The sequence below is a fragment of the Canis lupus genome, chromosome 37, assembly GCF_011100685.1.
Source record: "Canis lupus familiaris isolate Mischka breed German Shepherd chromosome 37, alternate assembly UU_Cfam_GSD_1.0, whole genome shotgun sequence".
Classification (NCBI taxonomy): Eukaryota; Metazoa; Chordata; class Mammalia; order Carnivora; family Canidae; genus Canis; species Canis lupus.
The window spans coordinates 2,771,808-2,789,960 of NC_049258.1; the positions used below are offsets into that span (position 1 = coordinate 2,771,808).

The 18,153-nt window shown below is 33.7% G+C and overlaps 1 long non-coding RNA gene across 3 annotated transcripts; it reads left to right on the forward strand.

Moving 5' to 3' along the window:
- Positions 1-565: 565 nt before the first annotated feature.
- Positions 566-17,766, forward strand: LOC111094385. Of its 3 annotated transcripts, XR_005384940.1 has the most exons (5): positions 566-1,132; positions 4,972-5,501; positions 11,059-11,165; positions 16,679-16,839; positions 17,338-17,766. It is a non-coding gene; the product is annotated as an uncharacterized LOC111094385 (long non-coding RNA). The 3 variants fall into 3 exon arrangements; XR_005384941.1 differs by lacking the exon at positions 4,972-5,501; XR_005384939.1 differs by lacking the exon at positions 566-1,132 and having other exon boundaries at positions 4,788-5,501.
- The last annotated feature ends 387 nt before the right edge of the window (positions 17,767-18,153 follow it).

Sequence of the window (18,153 nt, forward strand, 5' to 3'; positions counted from 1 at the left end):
AATTAATCTGCTTTGAGTGTGGCCTATACTCCTCTTCCACTTGTACCCTTTCATAAAAATGATAATATTAGATAATAATTATTGAGCGTCTATCATGAACTGGGCATGGTAAACCATTCATGGTTAATCTTTCAGAATTAAAAAAAAAACAGATTTAAGGTATGGTTGCTGATACAAATTAATAAGTATATCCTGTGTCCAATAAAATGAGATAAGCTATTGGTAGATAACAAGCAAAACAATGAGGTAATTATCTTTGGAAGCCGGAAGCGTCTGGAAACATGTGACTTAGCCAATGGACTGATGAATTGAATAACAAAAGCAGATTCTGACTGGAGCAGACTGAAGCCCCATTAGTGGTGTCACACACACTTGTTCAGGGCATAGCTTTCCTTGTGCTCTGAATTCAAAAAATCCCCAAACAGGGCAGTCAAGTACACCACAGTCCATTCCTTGCAGCGTCTGGTGCACCCCCAGGGGGGTTCATGCAGAAGGTGCTGGCATCACAAAGTGTTACCAGGCCAACATGAGGATTGGGCTTCCAGCCCAGCCAGTATCACTAAGAACCAAGAGGCAGGAGAGGCGACCAGCTGGCAGCTGTTAGGTCCACACACGTCAACCACCCCCTCTTGAAGGATGAGAACAGTCTTCTTACATCTGGGACAGGAGCTGCCATCACAGCTCATATAACCCTGTCAGGGGGCTACATCTGGAAGAAGATCTATCTATCTATCTATCTATCTATCTATCTATCTATCTATCTATCTATCATCTATCTATCTATCATCTATCTGCAGGGGTTTTCTTCTAGAGACAGCTCAACGCTGTCAGGCAAAAACTGAAGGGAAGCACACAAGTGTTCAAGGGACTCAACCAAGCATGTTTCTGGATCACATCCATTTTTGTTATCAGGCGGTGAAGCTTAAGAAACTTCTGTTCCACCACAAGACCTGATCATAAACACTGCATGTTGGAAACTTGATTCAGGCACATATATATATTTATTCTTCTACTTCTCCAGCCTTAATATGATACTTAATCTGAAGACATGAATCATTTTAAATAGATTTGTTTGAACATCATTTGCCTCCATATGCTAATAACATTCCAGAATATGTTGGAACAAATTAAGGTATGTGAGAGTCAAGCACTTTTATGTCCATCTGAAAAGAGGGACTATTCGTAATTACATTAGAGTTTGATGTATTAAGATAAATAACACATGCTTAGCCTTTAGCGCAGTCCTTGAAAATAATAGTCACTAATGGTTATATCTTTAAACTGCCCATCTTCTCAGTACTCTGACACATCTTGATCTATAACCCAATCATTTCACATATTTTTTTGCTGCTTTCTTTTCTATTCTTCTTCTTTTAAATAAGTCTTGATATATGAGACTTATCCCCAAAATACTAAAACAAATTCTCTTGGTATAGGTCCAGAAACTCTGCATTAAAAAAATATATATATATATATTCTTAGCTTTTCTCACACTTCTGAGCTAAAGATGTAACTTTAGTATGTGCACATCTCTCAATTACTCACATTTTCTTTCCTTTGTTCCTATATTGCTGTAGAAAGTCTATGCCCTCTACTTTAGACAAAAGAACCACAAACTTCTTAATCATTCAGGCGTACAATCTTGGAGGCACAAGTATCATTTCTTGCTGACTCATTCCCATCATCCAAATTGATGGTTACATCCAGAAAATCTTATCTCTGTGATGCCTGTCAACGCTATAGATGATAACACATGTGCAACAGTTAGAATAGTCTTAATTTCAAATAACAGACAAAGCAGCCAAAACTGGCTTCAAAAATGAAATGATTTATTAGATATGTACTTCCAACTTTCAGAAGAAGGGCACCAATTAGGGATAGTTAGATCAATGTTCTTGCTCTATTTCTCTGTGATTCTCTTGGCTGTTCCTTCTGTTGTAGACTTGTTTGGTTTTGGGGTTTTCATTTGTTTGCTTGTTTGTTTTTGTTTTGTTCTGTTATTCAAGCTGGCTTCTCCTACAGCAGGAAAATGGTTATAGCAATTCCAGTGTCATATGCACAAACCATAATACTCAGCAGGTAAGAAAACTCAAGGTTTCACAGTAATTGCATCAATGTACCGTTCTTCATTCTGATTAAACCAGCTTGTCAGGTACTTACCTTTGAACAAGTCAGTCGCTATGAGTAGGTAAGTGTAATGCAGCTAGTGGCTAAGAACTGGGTCATGTGTCCCTCCCACTGAACTTTGACTTTTTCTGGGTTTTACCTATCCTAGGCAAAGTTTCAAATTTTTATCTGGATAGGGAAAAATTTCATCCATTTCTACAATATATACAAATAGATAAAGGTGTCTTGATGCCTGCAAGTCAAAGACCTTCAGGAACACGGGAGTAGCCAAACAAAGTTATGTGTATTTCTTGCTGCAGGGAGATTGCTCACCGTGAAGAACTGTGAGATGTCTTGGTAAAAGAATATTAGGAAGAAAATATTGTAGGAGAGGAGATTGTGTTTGGTGAATTTGATAAGATACCAAAACAGTAGGGGTTTCCTCTGGATTGAGTATTGACATAAAGCAAGGGAATTTCAGTGATTGGTATCTTAACGTTTTTTATCTAGCAAAGGAGGTGAATAAACCTGCTTTTATCTTTTCTAAGTGAAATGCATTCCGGCAAGGCAAGTACAAAATTTACATTACTGTATAAATTTTATATGCATATGAGTCACATTTTACTAACTCTCTAAGTTACCTCCACAACATATAAAAATTGCTGCATACATAGTGGATGTTCAATTCATATTTGTTGCCTCACATTGAAAATTATCCTTTGGCTCAATCGAGTGACCCTTTGGAATTGTATGGTATTTACATAAGATTTAGCCTGATGATGAAAATATCATTTATAAAATGTTAATTTTGACATGAAGTATTTTAGGGAATATATATATAGTCTAATATATATATATATATAATATACATATAACATTTAGCCCATGAAAAAAACTAGTATATCTGTTTTGTTATTCTCATTTTGTGAGTGAGAAAACAAGACTGAATGAAGTCTAATAATGTAGTCAATGTCATGCAAATAGCGTATGACCATATCTTTATTTTTTTATTTAAAAATTTTTTCCATATCTTTATTTTTACACTAGGTATTATTGTTTCTTTAGAGAAATATGGACTTAAATATGGACTTCTGGATTTCCAGAATGTCTGGTTTTGCAAAAATTTTAGCAGCAAGACATAAAGCATATGATTTTCCAACCAACAACATTTGGCTTCAGTGTAATGTTAGAAATTATATGCAATTCTAGCTATATGTTCTTGATGTGATGGGAAATACTAATCTATTAGTCAACATCCAGCTTCTCCACCATTGATGGATCATAATGGAGGCCAAGTCTATTTCATTATAAATGGAAAAATAAACAAGCAGAACAAATGGGATATTTTCTTTGGTTACCTAATATCATAAGCTACCACATTTTTCCTGACTATAGTCTCAATATTAATCTCGGAAGGTGTTTTATGTTTAGCTTACAGTGCCTATTCCTTTGATTAAATCCTTTTCTTGCAATGAAAATGTCATGCATCAGGGTTGAGCATTCCCTAACTCATGTTTTTTTTTCATTGATTTTAATGAAATATTATGAATATAGGCCTATAACTAGATATGGAATATATGGCCTATAAATAAGTTTTACCTTTTCTACCTCTTTTTTCACTTTTAAGAAATTCCTACTGCTACGAATCTTCAGTGGCTTCGAGTATTATGTCAGAGAATAATAAATGTAAATGTAACATTTAACTATCAGTAATTCATTCTGTAAGGGTAGTTCAAAAGGAACACCACCTTGAAGCTATTGATTGAGATGAGAATTACAGAAGCATTACACACCGCTTTAACTTCTTTGTACTTTAAGAGAAATTTATATGGGCATAATCAGCAAGCAGTGTGACTAGATGTGACCTGATTATTTACACTTTAATTTTTATAATTCACCTACTTGAGTGAAATCGTTCTGAAATTTTTTTTTATTCTATCAGTGTTAAAAGTATTTCTTACATTATTCAGTCATAATAAGAAGACAATGCAGGTATCTGAACAATGGTCTGTTTTCTGATCTACTTGTCTATTAAGAGAGAATCTCATTCATAAGCTTACCTATCAAAATAATTGAGTTTTCTTTAATGTATGTGACAAAAGAGGTAATAATATATAGTTTTAATTATAACATTGTAAAAATAAGTTTCCTTCATGACATTAACAGCTGTTCATAAAAAAAAAATAGAACAATGGGGAGCAAGTGGGTTTCATCCATTACTGACAAAGAAAAGGATGTTTATAGAAACATTTTAATCATTTATATTGTTGATGTAGTTTGATGGCACACTGTCTCTCTAAAACATATGTTTTTCATTGTCTGAATCATATTTTTCCATCTCAGCAGGGAATTAACTTGAGCTGATATTACCATAATAACAGAAAGATTTACTGATATTCATTTCTCAATAAACAGATGTTGACTTGAATAGAGGTGAAAGAACAAAGTACCTGAAACGTAAATGGCAAGTTATCTCTGCTGATGGCTATAAGATACAATTAACATAATCCAGACCTATTCTTTCTTTAGGAAAATCCCCACTTTCCCTTTTTTATACATAGAGTACCTCATGCCAAGTTTTTTTTGTTTTTTGTTTTTTTTTTTTTGGATGGGGGACTGTAATTGTCATGTTTGTCTAATCTTTAACTCATTGCTCTGCTTGAAAATGTATGATAAATATACACTGTCATCAACAGAAGTTTATTCTCAAAAACTTAGACACAGCCATTTTAAAACTACTGTAAAATTAGAAAATTGCTTTCCTTGGACTTTTTTTTTCCAATGCTGAATACAAAGCTTGTTGTGAAAATGGCGCACACCTTGGCATTGCCTAAAATAAAGTTTGGATCCTTTCATCATTAAAAGCATTTGTGAAGAATCTTCATGTGTGTAACTCCTGGCAACCTTTGGCAACAAAATGATTCAACAGAAAAGCTGCTCTCAGCTTGAAGTAGGCTCTCTGTGAATTAATGTCACCTCTAAGCTATGCTGATCGTCAGATAGAAGCCAACTGTGAAGGCCTGGAGAGTCACCATTAAAACATTAGTCATCCTGTTCGTACCCAACTGCTAGGCTGAAGCACAGGCAACACAGATCACCATGGTAGGAGGAGCACCTACCTCAAATTATACGATGCAGTGATTGATTACTGGAAAGCAGGAGTAGAGTTAAACCTCCACCCCGCAGCTGTCTGAAAGGATAAATCTTTTTGATTCAAGGAATTTGTGTACTCTAAAGAATATCCATATGAGAACCTGGATGAAGAAGAGGAGCATCCAGAGTATTCCAAACAGATATATGACAGAGGCAAAAACCTGAAAGAAATAGATGTGCTTGGTATTTGCAAGGAACAGTTAAAAATGTGTTCCAAGTGAGCCTGTGGAGACCCAAAACAGGTATGCGTACATAGGTGATGTGGGGTAAGGTAATAATTATGGGAAGTTGGGCGGAGGAGGTAGAGATGTGAACTTATACATTTGGACACATTTGCAGATATCTCAAATCTAACTTGCCTAAAATGGAACTTTTCATTCTTTGCCCATTTAGTAGGAGGAAACTCTCGAGTCAAAACTTCAGTCTTTCTTGAAACTACTTGGATCTCACTCCAGCAAAATACTTATCCTAATTCTTTTAATGAAACTTCCAAAATATATCTTTCTGTTTTTCTCCTTTTCTACCTCTAAGATGGTAGTCCAAGCCAGAATAATTTCCCAAGTGGTCATAACAACAGTTTCCCAATTAATCTCCGTTTGGTAGAGACAATTCCAAATTCCAATCCTCTTATCCATCCTCTATGTAGAGCAGGAAATTAAAAAAATACACACACACACACACACACACATACACACATTTCAACATGTCAATTCTCACATTAAAACCCTTCAATGGTCTCCAACCCTCTTAGAATAAAATCCAAATGCTTTACTGCGGTCTGTAAGGTTTTGCATGACTTCACCCTATCATCCTCTCCAATATTACCTTCTTCCTCTTACAAGATTAAGACACTCTAGTCTTCTTTCTGTTATTGGGAAAACCCAGGTTTGTTTCTGTTTCAGACCTTTGAACGTTTTTTTCTCTTCTTGTCATTATCCATCTCTCTTTTTGCCTGATTGATTTCTTCTCATTCTTGGTCTCAATTTAAAATTCAGTTCTTCAGAAAAACAGTCACTGTTCACCCAACAAAAGTTATTTCCATCCATTTTGTTATTCTACTCCATAGCCCTTATTTCAATTTGAGCTGAAGTTTGAAAGACCTATTTATCGTGTACTTATGTAATTAATGCCATTCTTTCCCCAATATACTTTAATCCTAGTGAGTGTAAGTTGCAAACTTACTTTGCTCACTATTTTGTACCTAGGCCTAAACCCAGTTCCTGAAGATATGAGGTTTTCAAGGTATGTTTAGTCAATAAAATATGTCTGACCATTGAGATCCCTTCATTTCTTGAGAAAAATGACATTAGTAATAATGGACTTTATAAAGACATATAGTGAGTGTTTAACTATTGGTTTTGTTCACTTTTTATTACATTTCTTTGCTGTATTAGGTAATAGAAAACCATTGTGGTTTTTACCAAGGTGGTTAGCAGAGGAGAAGTAAAGGATAAAGATGGTGGTAGGGAAGGATATATGTGGCATGATACTAATTTTGGAAGATTCCATATATTCAGTAAAGAATTCTTTCTCTCTCTCTCTCTCTCTCTCTCTCTCTCTCCCTTTTTTAAATAAAAACCTATTACATGAACAGATTCAGCCTTTGCTTGAATATTTCCAGTGTAAGGGTTTCCTTTTCTTCTTTCTTCTTTCTTTCTTTCTTTCTTTCTTTCTTTCTTTCTTTCTTTCTTTCTTTCTTTCTTTCTTTCTTTCTTCTTTCTTTCTTTCTTTTCTTTCTTCTTTCTGAAGCAGTTCACCACTTTTTGAGAGAGTTTTAACATTAGAGAGCGGTTATTTAATAGTGAGCTAAAATCCATGTCATTGTATTTGATCCTAATTCTGTCCTCTGCAATAAAACATAAAATAAAAGGGCTCTTGATCACATGGGCCATATTGAATGAAGTACATTCATCACATGTCGAAAACACAATTTTGAGTTTGGTAAACTGATACCTGTTAGATCTAATCAGACAGACATTTATGCAGAAACTACTGGAATAAATATATATCTATTTATCAATCTATTTAGCATCTAGGAGGATGAATAATCCCATAAAAAGAGTTTTATAAGAATGTCTTTTATTAGAAGGAATTGAGATGGATCCATGTAATCAGAGAACAAATAAAGATTTTCAATATCATATTTACGAGAAAGAGAAATGAAAATGGGAATCATCATCATAAATCATCAGAGCTAAAAAATATTTTCTTTATATTGGTATAATTTATAAAGTTAAGCTTTATCTGAATAAACTCTATTTACAACTTAGTAAAGGACAAATGATCTGAAGCATAAGTATATTTTAAAATTCCTATATTGTATTAAGTCCTGAAATTGGGTAAAATACATATATATTCAACTTCAGAAGCCTGATAGTTACGTTTGAATAAGAATGGAAATCAATTGTTGATAAGGCTTTCAGGTGTACTGTGAGGGAAGAAGATGGGAAAAGACACCTGAAACTTCCCAGAACTGAAATTTAGAATACAAAGAAAACCCACAACTTAGTAAAGCAGTTTATTTGAAGAATTAATTCTTCAAAACTTATTTGGAGATTGAAAACCACTTCATAGCTGTTATTTATCATGACACTTTGATGTCACATAAAATAATTATCTTGCTTTATGTAACAAGTTATACCTGATGAAAAGAAGAGGAAAAAGTTAATGCAGCTGCAGCTGCCCCATAGATGGATGCAAAAGGTGAATTCAATTTCACACAGGATTTTCCTAATTGTGTTTTTTAAATATCTAATATTTTTACTAATTTTTGTGTCTCCTAAATATCTCAATTACCAAGAAGGACAAATTACAATCTTCCACCTAGTGATTAAATTTTCTTTACTTACTTCTCTTAAGATTTTCTAGAAACATTATAAAACTACATCATTAGATGACTACTATTTTTAAATATTATATCTTCTTTTAAAATATATCCTGTCACTTCTACTTTTGTTTGCCTTTTGTTTTTTTTTTTTTTGCTTAATTAAATTTTTTGATAGTAATTATTAATATACTACTCCAGTTATATTTTGGCTAAAGCATCCTTGAGATATCTTTACCCTATGGTTTATTTTTAATTATTCTGTGCCCTTATTATACATATATCTCTTCTGAATAACTTATAGCAGTCTTATAATCCAGACTGTGTTTATTTCTTAAACAGTTATTTTATATCAATTGTGGTTACTCTTTTATGTGAATTCATTTCTATTTTCCTACTTTTATGCATTTTAAAATTTGCCTTTAAAATTATTTATTATAATTAATTATATATAATATATAATTTAAGAAATTAAAAAATAATTATTTTACTAATTCACATTTTCCCCCTACTATATTAGAATTTACAAAATCAATTTCTATCCTTCCTGGTCACTCTAGAATTATTTTACATTAATTTAATATGTATTTATATTATATTATATATTATAACTATAATGTATATTTAATTTTTACCTTAATAATACAAAAAAAACTTAGACATTTTATTCCCATCTTAATTTTCCCCATTTATATGCAATTTTATCCATGCCTATATTTTAACCTGAAATAGATATTATTTTTTAATTTTTTGTCATTTTATACAGTTAAACTTTAAGTGTGCAGAAACATACACAATCTGTTTTTTCTCATCTTTTATTCTTTCAGTGTCACATACAAATCGTTCTGTGATAATTTTGTGTGTGTGTGTGAGTGTATAAATATATATATATATATATATATATATATGAAATTCCCTTAGAGAATCTGTTAGTAAATTTTCTCAGTTTTTATCTGAAAATGTTTTCATTTGCTTCCATTTTTGAAAGTTAATTTTTCTGTACTTACATTTTTAGGATGATTTCTTTTCTTTTAGCTCTTGAAATACATTTCCATTACTTTACTGATTTCAGTTATTATTATTGAGAAGTCAGCTTAAAATATTTTCCTTTTAGGGATGCTTGGGTGGCTCAGCAGTTGGGTGTCTGCCTTTGGTTCAGGCCATGATCCCGGGGTCCTGGGATCGAGTCCCTCCTGCAGGGAGCCTACTTCTCCCTCTGCCTGTGTCTCTGACTCTTTCTCTGTTTGTCTCATAAATCACTACATAAAATCTTTTAAAAAAGATGTTTTCCTTTTAAAGGTAGTTTTCCTTTTATTTGTATTTAAAAACATCTTGGTTTGTTACTGTTATTCAGGTTTAATATTATACATCTAGTTGTGAATGATTTTGTTGAGTTTTCTGAATCTGAAGATTTCCATCTTTTCTCAACTTGAAAAACATTTAAGCAATTTTATTTTCCAATATTCCTATGCCAGAATTCTCTATTTTCTTGTAGAAATCATATTAGAATTCTTCTTCCACTCTCTTTGTCTTTTAAGTTAATTTTCTATTTTTCATCCATCTCTACTGCATTCTGTGTAAGTTTAGGAAAGCTATCTTGCACATAATTCTCTCCTTAGCTTTGTCCAGTTGCATTTTATTCCATTTTTTGTTATATGTCTATTTTTAGTAGTTATTTTTGTGTTTTAAGAAATGTCAATTTTGATCATTTTTTCCTTATTTTTTCCCAATTCCCTGTTTAATTTTTTCAAATATATTAAACACATCTTATTATAAACTGTACCTCATAAATGAAATATCTACTTTCTTTCTTCTTTTTTGGGGGGGGCAATATCTTTCTCTGAGTTTCATTCTTTAGTTCGTAGCTTTTACTACTTCTCATTCTGTAAGTTCTGTAAATTTTTAAAATTGTCTCATATCCCTTAAAAGTTTATCTGACAAATGCTTTGAGACCACATTTTCAAGAATGTCTCCAGGAGAGGCTTACTGTTTTCTCCTAGCAGAGGCTTGGGAAATATTTAATTCACAACCATTATAGGTCTCAAGATGGACATAAGTGACATAAGTACTAAGAATTTCAGCTCCAAACTTGTGCGAGTAAGCAGTTTTGGAAAGTAAATTTCCATAAACACTCATTTATTGTCCTTGTCCATTCCATACAGGGCCAAGAATAAATCAGACACATACCCTTCTGTATGGTCAGTTTATTGTTTTGTTTGTGTTTTTGTTCTACTGTTGTTAATGATTCCACCCACTAATTGTGGGAATAAAGTTCATCCAGTAAAACTCAACTTTAAGCAGAGATCTTCAATTTAACCTTTGTTTTGACTGCTGTCCAATATGTGCATGTGGCTCATTTAAATCTGGAGTCCAGGCAGCAGATGCCAATAACAAATTGCATATTCTCATAATTTCTGGCCTCCTTTTTTTCTGTTACTTGCCTGAAGTAACTCTTCTCCATTCCCTCACCAAACTCCACTTGTCCATTGTTACCTATCTTTTAATGATAAGTTTAAATGCAAACTTCTTTCTCTCTGATAACCTCAGCTAGAAATATTTTTGAATTTGTAACAGTTTTAGCATTAAAATATGTATTTATTTAATTTATTTAATGTATTTAATTTGTATTTATAAGTATCTCTCTTGAATTCAAATGCTTGTGTGTGTCTAATATTTCCTTTTATTTTCTTTCTTTCTCTAATTTTTTTTTAATTCCAGTTACTTAACATACAGTGTAATATTGTTTTCAGGTATAGAGTTTGGTGATTTATCAATTACAAACAAGTTAATATTCCCTTTTAGACAACAGGTTATTTGTGGATAAAAAGACAATTTGTTTTATCCTCCACTGTATCTGTCAAAGCTCTTGTCATTAAACCTTACTTATTGAGTCAAGAAATTGGTCTCATGGATCTGTTAGCATTAAAACAGAATTATAGACAAAAAAGTTAAAATATAATTATTTTTTTTTCTAGCTTTATTATGAAGTTTTGGAAAGTACTTCAATGCTCAAATCTTAGTATAAATCATCTTCTGGAAATAATTTTATAATGGATATAACTTGAAACAAATTCAGTTACAAGTAAGTGGTATTTAGCAGAAAAACAAGAATTAAGTGAACTATAGCATGATAGCATGACTATTTATAAAAGCAATAATTTGTGACACCAAGTGTTCAAACTTCAACTTTTAAATCTTCCAGTGGCTGGCCTAATTTTAGAGTCTTGTCTCACAAGTGCTACTTAATGCAGCTACTATGAGTTTAGAATCACAAGAGAAAAAAACAACTTCAAAACAAGTATTTTTTACAGTGTATTTTGCATACATTTAAATGTTTTCATACCATAATCTCCGGCCATATTTCATACCATAATCTAGGCCATATTTTAAATGCAACATTGTAAATTTGGGTTATGATGATCCCACTTTCTGTGGGAAACAATAAAATGTCTTTCCCAACATATTTTAGATTTGAGGTGAGAAACTGAAACAGGCAATATTTTAACTTTCAGCTACATAGCTTCATCTTATTTTTCAGACTATTTCCTAGCAAATTTTAAGGGTTTTTGAGGAGACACAAAGGTATAAAGAATTTATCACCTTACAGAGGCCATTTAAGCAACGTAACACTAGCCCTGGATTTCATTGCAATTCAAATTTACTTAGGAGGGAAAAAAATTGCTTCTGGAAATTTCCAAATGAAAGTATAAAGTGTTACCAATAACCATATATTTTAATTTATCTAAAATGTATTCTCCTAATCTATTTGTCCATATACCTAATAGATTTAATTACTTAAGGAATGTTTTATATATGAATAGGTGAGAGCTAACTGCTAGTGTAAATGGGCCCTATAAACTATGAATACACTCTCAATAAGTGTGGTAACTTCAATGTTACTGATGTTATATATTGGCAAAGGCAATATTGTTTAGTAGTGTCTTAAAACATTTTATTGAAATATAATTGACATATAATGTTATATTAGCTTCAGATGTACAACATAATTATTTGATATTTGTATGTAGTGGCTTTCTTAATAAATGTTTTCAGTTCTGCCTGAGAGCAAATTGTCATAGAAATTGGCTCTCTGGTCTTTTTCCATGTTCATATTTCATGTTTGAAAAGTCAATTAAAATTCCATTGCTACTACATAGTAATAAAGATTTATAAGACTATATTATTTATAGCATAACTTGTTTGTGCTTGTATCATATTTTCTCTTTAAAGGAGACAAGTATTTTTTTTTTTTATTCTTTTCCTCTTCAAGATGCGAATGAGGAAATTTCAGTTGCATTCAAATAATTAAATGCAATGTTTGGATGAGTGCTTTAAATTTATTATTCCAAAGCACATATTTTGGAAATAAGAAAACTGAGGTAATACTTAAGATGAATGATTGGTAAATACAGAACTCAAAGTCATAGACTAGAAACTTCTTAAATAGGATCACTGTTTTAATCCTTCTTTCTATCATTATATATGGAAGCTGATACATAATTGGCCTCAGTTAATACTAAGGGTATCAATGGAAGCATAATTCAGACTGAATCCTAATTATTTGAGATCTCAAGAGTTGGACTCTCTCTTTCATCAGAAGCTTCTGAAGGGCCATAGGAACAAAAATGGAAACATTAAATGAACAAAAAACATTTGTATAAATTTGGTTTTAAATATCTTAGCAAATGAAACAATCTTTTGTGTACAAAGAATTCCTCTTTTCTTCTCCCTGGATATGAAATATTATAAAGTTCGACTACAAGCATAAAGCTTCATAAACACTGTAAGAGAATTCTATTGAAGAGCCCCACAAAAATGTGTCTACCAGGGCACTGGGCTTGGACCCATCCTTTACCTGTGCTGTGCCGGCCCTCCCCGTAAGCGGGATTGCAATCCACAGCTGAGCTAGTTTGGACACAGCTGTTCAGTTTTCAGTCTGTTCCATTTTTTTGAAGAGTGGACTTAAAAACATCACTATGGTTTTGCCATTTACACCTTCTGCTCTCATTTTTCTTAAGTGCATTTTCCTTTTTTCCCCCAATGCTAAGATCACACAAATATTACATTTTTTATTGGTTCATTATTTATTCCAACATGAAATAAATTTTCATTTTATCTGCCCTACACATTTTCTACAATTTCACTTAAAGGAAATGAAAGTAGGTTTTATCTCTTAAAACATCATACTTGGTAATTCTGCATACTTAAAAGTAGATACATTAAAAAATATTCCTGTCACTTATCTGAATCCAATATTTCCCAAACTTTTAAATGAAGAAATACTATAAGCAATATTTCCAAATTACATATGTATTTTGAATGAAAATTTTCCTCTGGAAGGAGTCACCAAGGTTCTATTAGCAGTCATCATATTTAAAACACAGATTAAACCAGCTTATATTTTCTGACAAGTTTGTTAGAGAATGTCTTCAGAGCCTCTGAATGTCTTTCAAACTCCCCAGCCTGGCACGTTTCAGTATTTGAATCAAGTTCATAGTGTCTGAAATTGCAAATTGATTAAAGCATTCCTGTCTATCCCTGTAGTGAGAAAACATGATTTAATACTATAGTTTAGCTACATTCCCCAAGACTTTTTCTTTGACATCATATCATCTTATTGAAGCATTAATAAGCAAAAATGAGAAATTTTGGATTGATGAAAGGTGAAAACTTCCTAATGTTTTTAGAAAAATAAAAAAGATTTTCTCCTTCTTCACATCCTGATTGTGAGTTCAAAATAAACATATTAAATAATTTGATAATGGTTTTTTGATGCTCTGTGTATGTCTGAAAATCATTAAACTATGTCTTTGGGAGATGTCAAAAAGAGCAATCAAATCCTTCAGTCAATATTGCCTTAGAGAACAGCGATTTGAACCCTGAGTGAATAGAGGCTTCTCCTCTCTCCTTTGAGTTTGGGAAACTGAATATAACTCAAAACCTTCAATTATGTTGGATTTACTAGGTTTGTTTATACCCTGCTTGAAGCAGAGGCACAGAGTACATTTGTGAAAAGAAACACTAAGTATACAGTTTGGAAATCAACTGTAAGCCCTCAAGGAAATTCAAGATTTTTAACATGTTGACTAGTACCGGAAGTTGAATTTGTACTTCTTTTAAGAGGCTGACCTAAACTTCAACACCTCTCTTCCTTCAATCCTCGCTCTATTAGCATCACTCAGTCACTTTCCTGTGCTGTTCCTAGCACCCAGATATCTTTCTTGTATTTGTTGACATGTCTGTTTCCAACATTAACAGGGAAGTCCTTGATGTGTGTATTAGATTTTACAGTGCTGGAATTTAGCAAAGCCTCCCAATTAACAAAAAAAGTTTTGCTGCTTATATGGATAAAGACAACAACAACAAAAAAAGAAAACACTTTAGATTTCCAATTCATCAGTACAAAAGGGCTAGGAAAATGCTACGTAGCATTTGTAAAGCTATGTTTATGGAAAGCTGTTAACTTGCATAATTCAGACAGGTGGTCTTAGCGTATCTTCTAAAATAGGAGACACTGTGCATATCTTGATGAATTGTAAATCTGCCCACTCATTTCTTCCTTGTATTTCCACCTTCCCCTTTCATGTCAGTATTGGCACTTGAACTTCCCGTCAAGTCGTGAAACGTGGGGGTGTTCATTCATTAGAGCAAACATGAGACACTGTCAGTTCTCTTTTCCAAAGCCTGTGAGGACAATCACTGGCCATGTGTCTTGCACTGGTCAAGTGACTATTCTGATCATGTTTGTCGTTATCTGTATCTTTCCCTAAATTATAGATTAACATCCCTTTCTAGACTTTTGCAAACGGTGCTTTCACTTGGTCTCTCAGGTGTTCACTCTCCACCTTCCCCAGTGATTTTTACTTAGCTCATCCTTCTGACTTGTCATATCCCAGCTTGTTTAGAGCAGATATCAGCCAGCCTTTCCTGTGAAGAGCCAGATAATAAATGTTTCAGGCTTAGCGAAGTCGTACAGTCTCTGTCAAAACGACTCAACACTGCATTTGTGAGGTGAAAACAGCCATCGATGATATGGAAATCAATGGTATACCTGCGTTCCAATAATATTCTGGTGAAAAATCATTCAAAAGTTTAGGACTAATTTATTCTTTACTAATTTTATGTGTTACGTACTAGTAACATCTAGGCATTTGGGATCCACACGTGAATAAATTAATATCTTGTCCATCTAGATATCATAGTATGAAAGGGAATAGTAAAATGAGGATTATAGTGGAGTGTGAAAACTATGATGATGGGAAAGGGGAGGGTATTCCCTGAGGAATAACTTGGCCTGATGGGTTTGGGCTCTCAGGAAAAGCCTTCTCTGAGGAACAGATGTAACAGCTGGGATTTAAAAGCCAGAAATGGATAGACTGCTTAACTTTTTTTTTTTTAATTGAATGGTGCTTTTAAACTGGTTATTTCTTTATAGATGTGCAACATTTTATACTACTCCATACATTTTAGACATCAGCTAGTTTCTTTCTCATCACTTTTTTTTTTTGTCAGCAAAAAATGGAGTATAAATCAGAGTAAACGAAGTTATGCCATTAGAACATTCTAGCATGTTTGTGGAATGTATACGTGTGTAGAACACACATTACTCTTCCTAGTTGTGATACATATCGCTGTGCTTAAAGCTCTGTGGCTCGAGCCACGTGTGTGGCTCCATCCGGGCTCAGGGAGCCTAACGTGAAATCTCATCATGTAACTGGAAGGTGGAATTCCAAAACTGTCCTGTGAGAAGCATCAGTGATTAACGTACTACCCGGTTCGTGATTTTTTGGGAACCCTTTTCTTAGCACAATCATGTTTTTTTTTTTATACTACTGAGAGCAGGCCTCATTTGAAAGTTTAAAACATTCTCAAAAAATAATTTAAATAATTTTATTTTGGAGTCTATAAAAATATCTGAGACTATAACAGGCAGAGGATTAGCTTAGAGGATAGCATTAAGGAAATAAAAATCTTAAGATCATGGGATTTTATAGTCACCGACATCACATGACTATATATCAGAAAACATAGATGTTTTAGCAATTTTTCAGATCAGTAAGTAAATGCTTACTTTATGCAATCATCAAAGGTGTGAAACATTTATTCATCTCAATAGTCACTGTATGTGGCCTATTTTAAAAGATATATCACCTATTGGAATATTTGAACACATATGCAAAGAATAAGGTTTGCATGAGAATTCTTATATTTTGAACATTATGTAAAGGCTAAACACTGTGTAAAATAAATGTAAAAATACATTAAGGAAACAAAAATCACTCATGCCCTCATACTTAGGAATGGGCAGCATTAATATTTTGACAAATTGCTAGTAATTTTTTTTGTTGATATATTTTTAAAATTTTATTTTTATTTTTTAGAGGGGGAGGGGCTTGAGAGAGAGAGAGAGAATCCTCCACTGGGTGTGGAGCCTGACTCGGGTCTCAATCTCTAGACCCTGAGATCATGATCTGAGCCTAAATTAAGAGACAGAGACTTAACAGATTGAGCCACCCAGGTACCCCTATTGATAAATTACATATAAAATTACATATAATTAAAGTGCTATACAACATGATGTTCCTGGGTCTGCAGGAGCTGGCCTGGTGGCTAGGTCTCTGGAGAGACTGGTCTAGCCCTGGAGCAGGCCTGGTGCTGGGGTCCAGGCTGAAGTCGGGCACCTACCTTACTTCCCTGTGGTGGTGGAAGGTGTCTCTTTGCCCTGGGCTGCCTGGACATGGGTGAAGGGTGATCCGGTAAGTGACACTATCTTTCCTACATTCTTCAGTGAGCCTTTATAAAATTTTTTGCTCCTCCCAGGTGCTATAATTTGTCACAGGGAATATCCTTAGATCTTGTGAAGGAATTTTTGTGCATGGATAGCTGTTCAAATTGATGTTTCTGTGAGAGAACAAGCACTGGAGACTTCCATGCTGACATCTTGCTGATGTCACTAATTTCTCTTTTCATATATATTTTTTAAACCATTGCTATAGGGATCCCTGGGTGGCGCAGCGGTTTGGCGCCTGCCTTTGGCCCAGGGCGCGATCCTGGAGACCTGGGATCGAATCCCACGTCGGGCTCCCGGTGCATGGAGCCTGCTTCTCCCTCTGCCTGTGTCTCTGCCTCTCTCTCTCTCTCTCTCTCTCTCTATCATAAATAAATAAAAAAAATTAAAAAAAAATTAAACCATTGCTATATGACCAACATTTATAGATCTTAATGATAAGCTATAAATATTTATTTTCTCATAGATAATTTGACCGAGGATTTATGGCTGGCAATCCGTATCTCGAAGTGTTTATGTCTAGAATCCCAGCTGAGGTGGCCTCATGTCTCCACAAGGTCTTCTCCTAATAATGGCAGCCACACATGACAACAGATCCTGACACTATGGTATATTTTGAGCCTTTGTCCCTTTCTTGTCTGCTAACATTTCATTGGCTAATCAAAATGAAAGGACAGGGAAGCATAGCTCTCCTATTTCTATCAATTCTAAGACTGGCTTTTTAATCTGGAGATCAAAAAAATTTATCTGTCCTATGGGCTATCACACATTCTCAACATAAAATGGTAAAACATGCCAGGATAAGAGAAAAATGGGAAAATTAGAAAAGCAGGCAATACAAAGAAGAGAATGATCTGTGGCAATCCTGAAGCTTCATTGGGCATACATTGCTGGTTCTTTCCACCCTGGTTCTGTTCTATGGGAGTGACCCAACAGCCCATTATTCTCCATGGCTTTTGGCTTTGCCCTCTGAAAACTCTTTTCCTTTTTCATCTATCTCCTTGGCCACTTCTAAAGAAAGCATTTAAATAATTTATTCTTTATTTATGATGCTGAATAGCTTTCTAAGCCTGTTTCTTTCCCATAGAAAGTTCTAGGCCTAGAAGTCTTTTCCTACCACAAATCCATGTCATTCTGTTTTACTCCAGGCTAAGAAAACTTTTCCTAAAAAACCCCAAACAACAACAACAACAACAACAAAAAGCTTTTCCTAATGCAGCTTTATCAAAGCCATGCGGGTCTTCAATGTATGTATTCCTGTCAAGTCCACGTGCCATACATT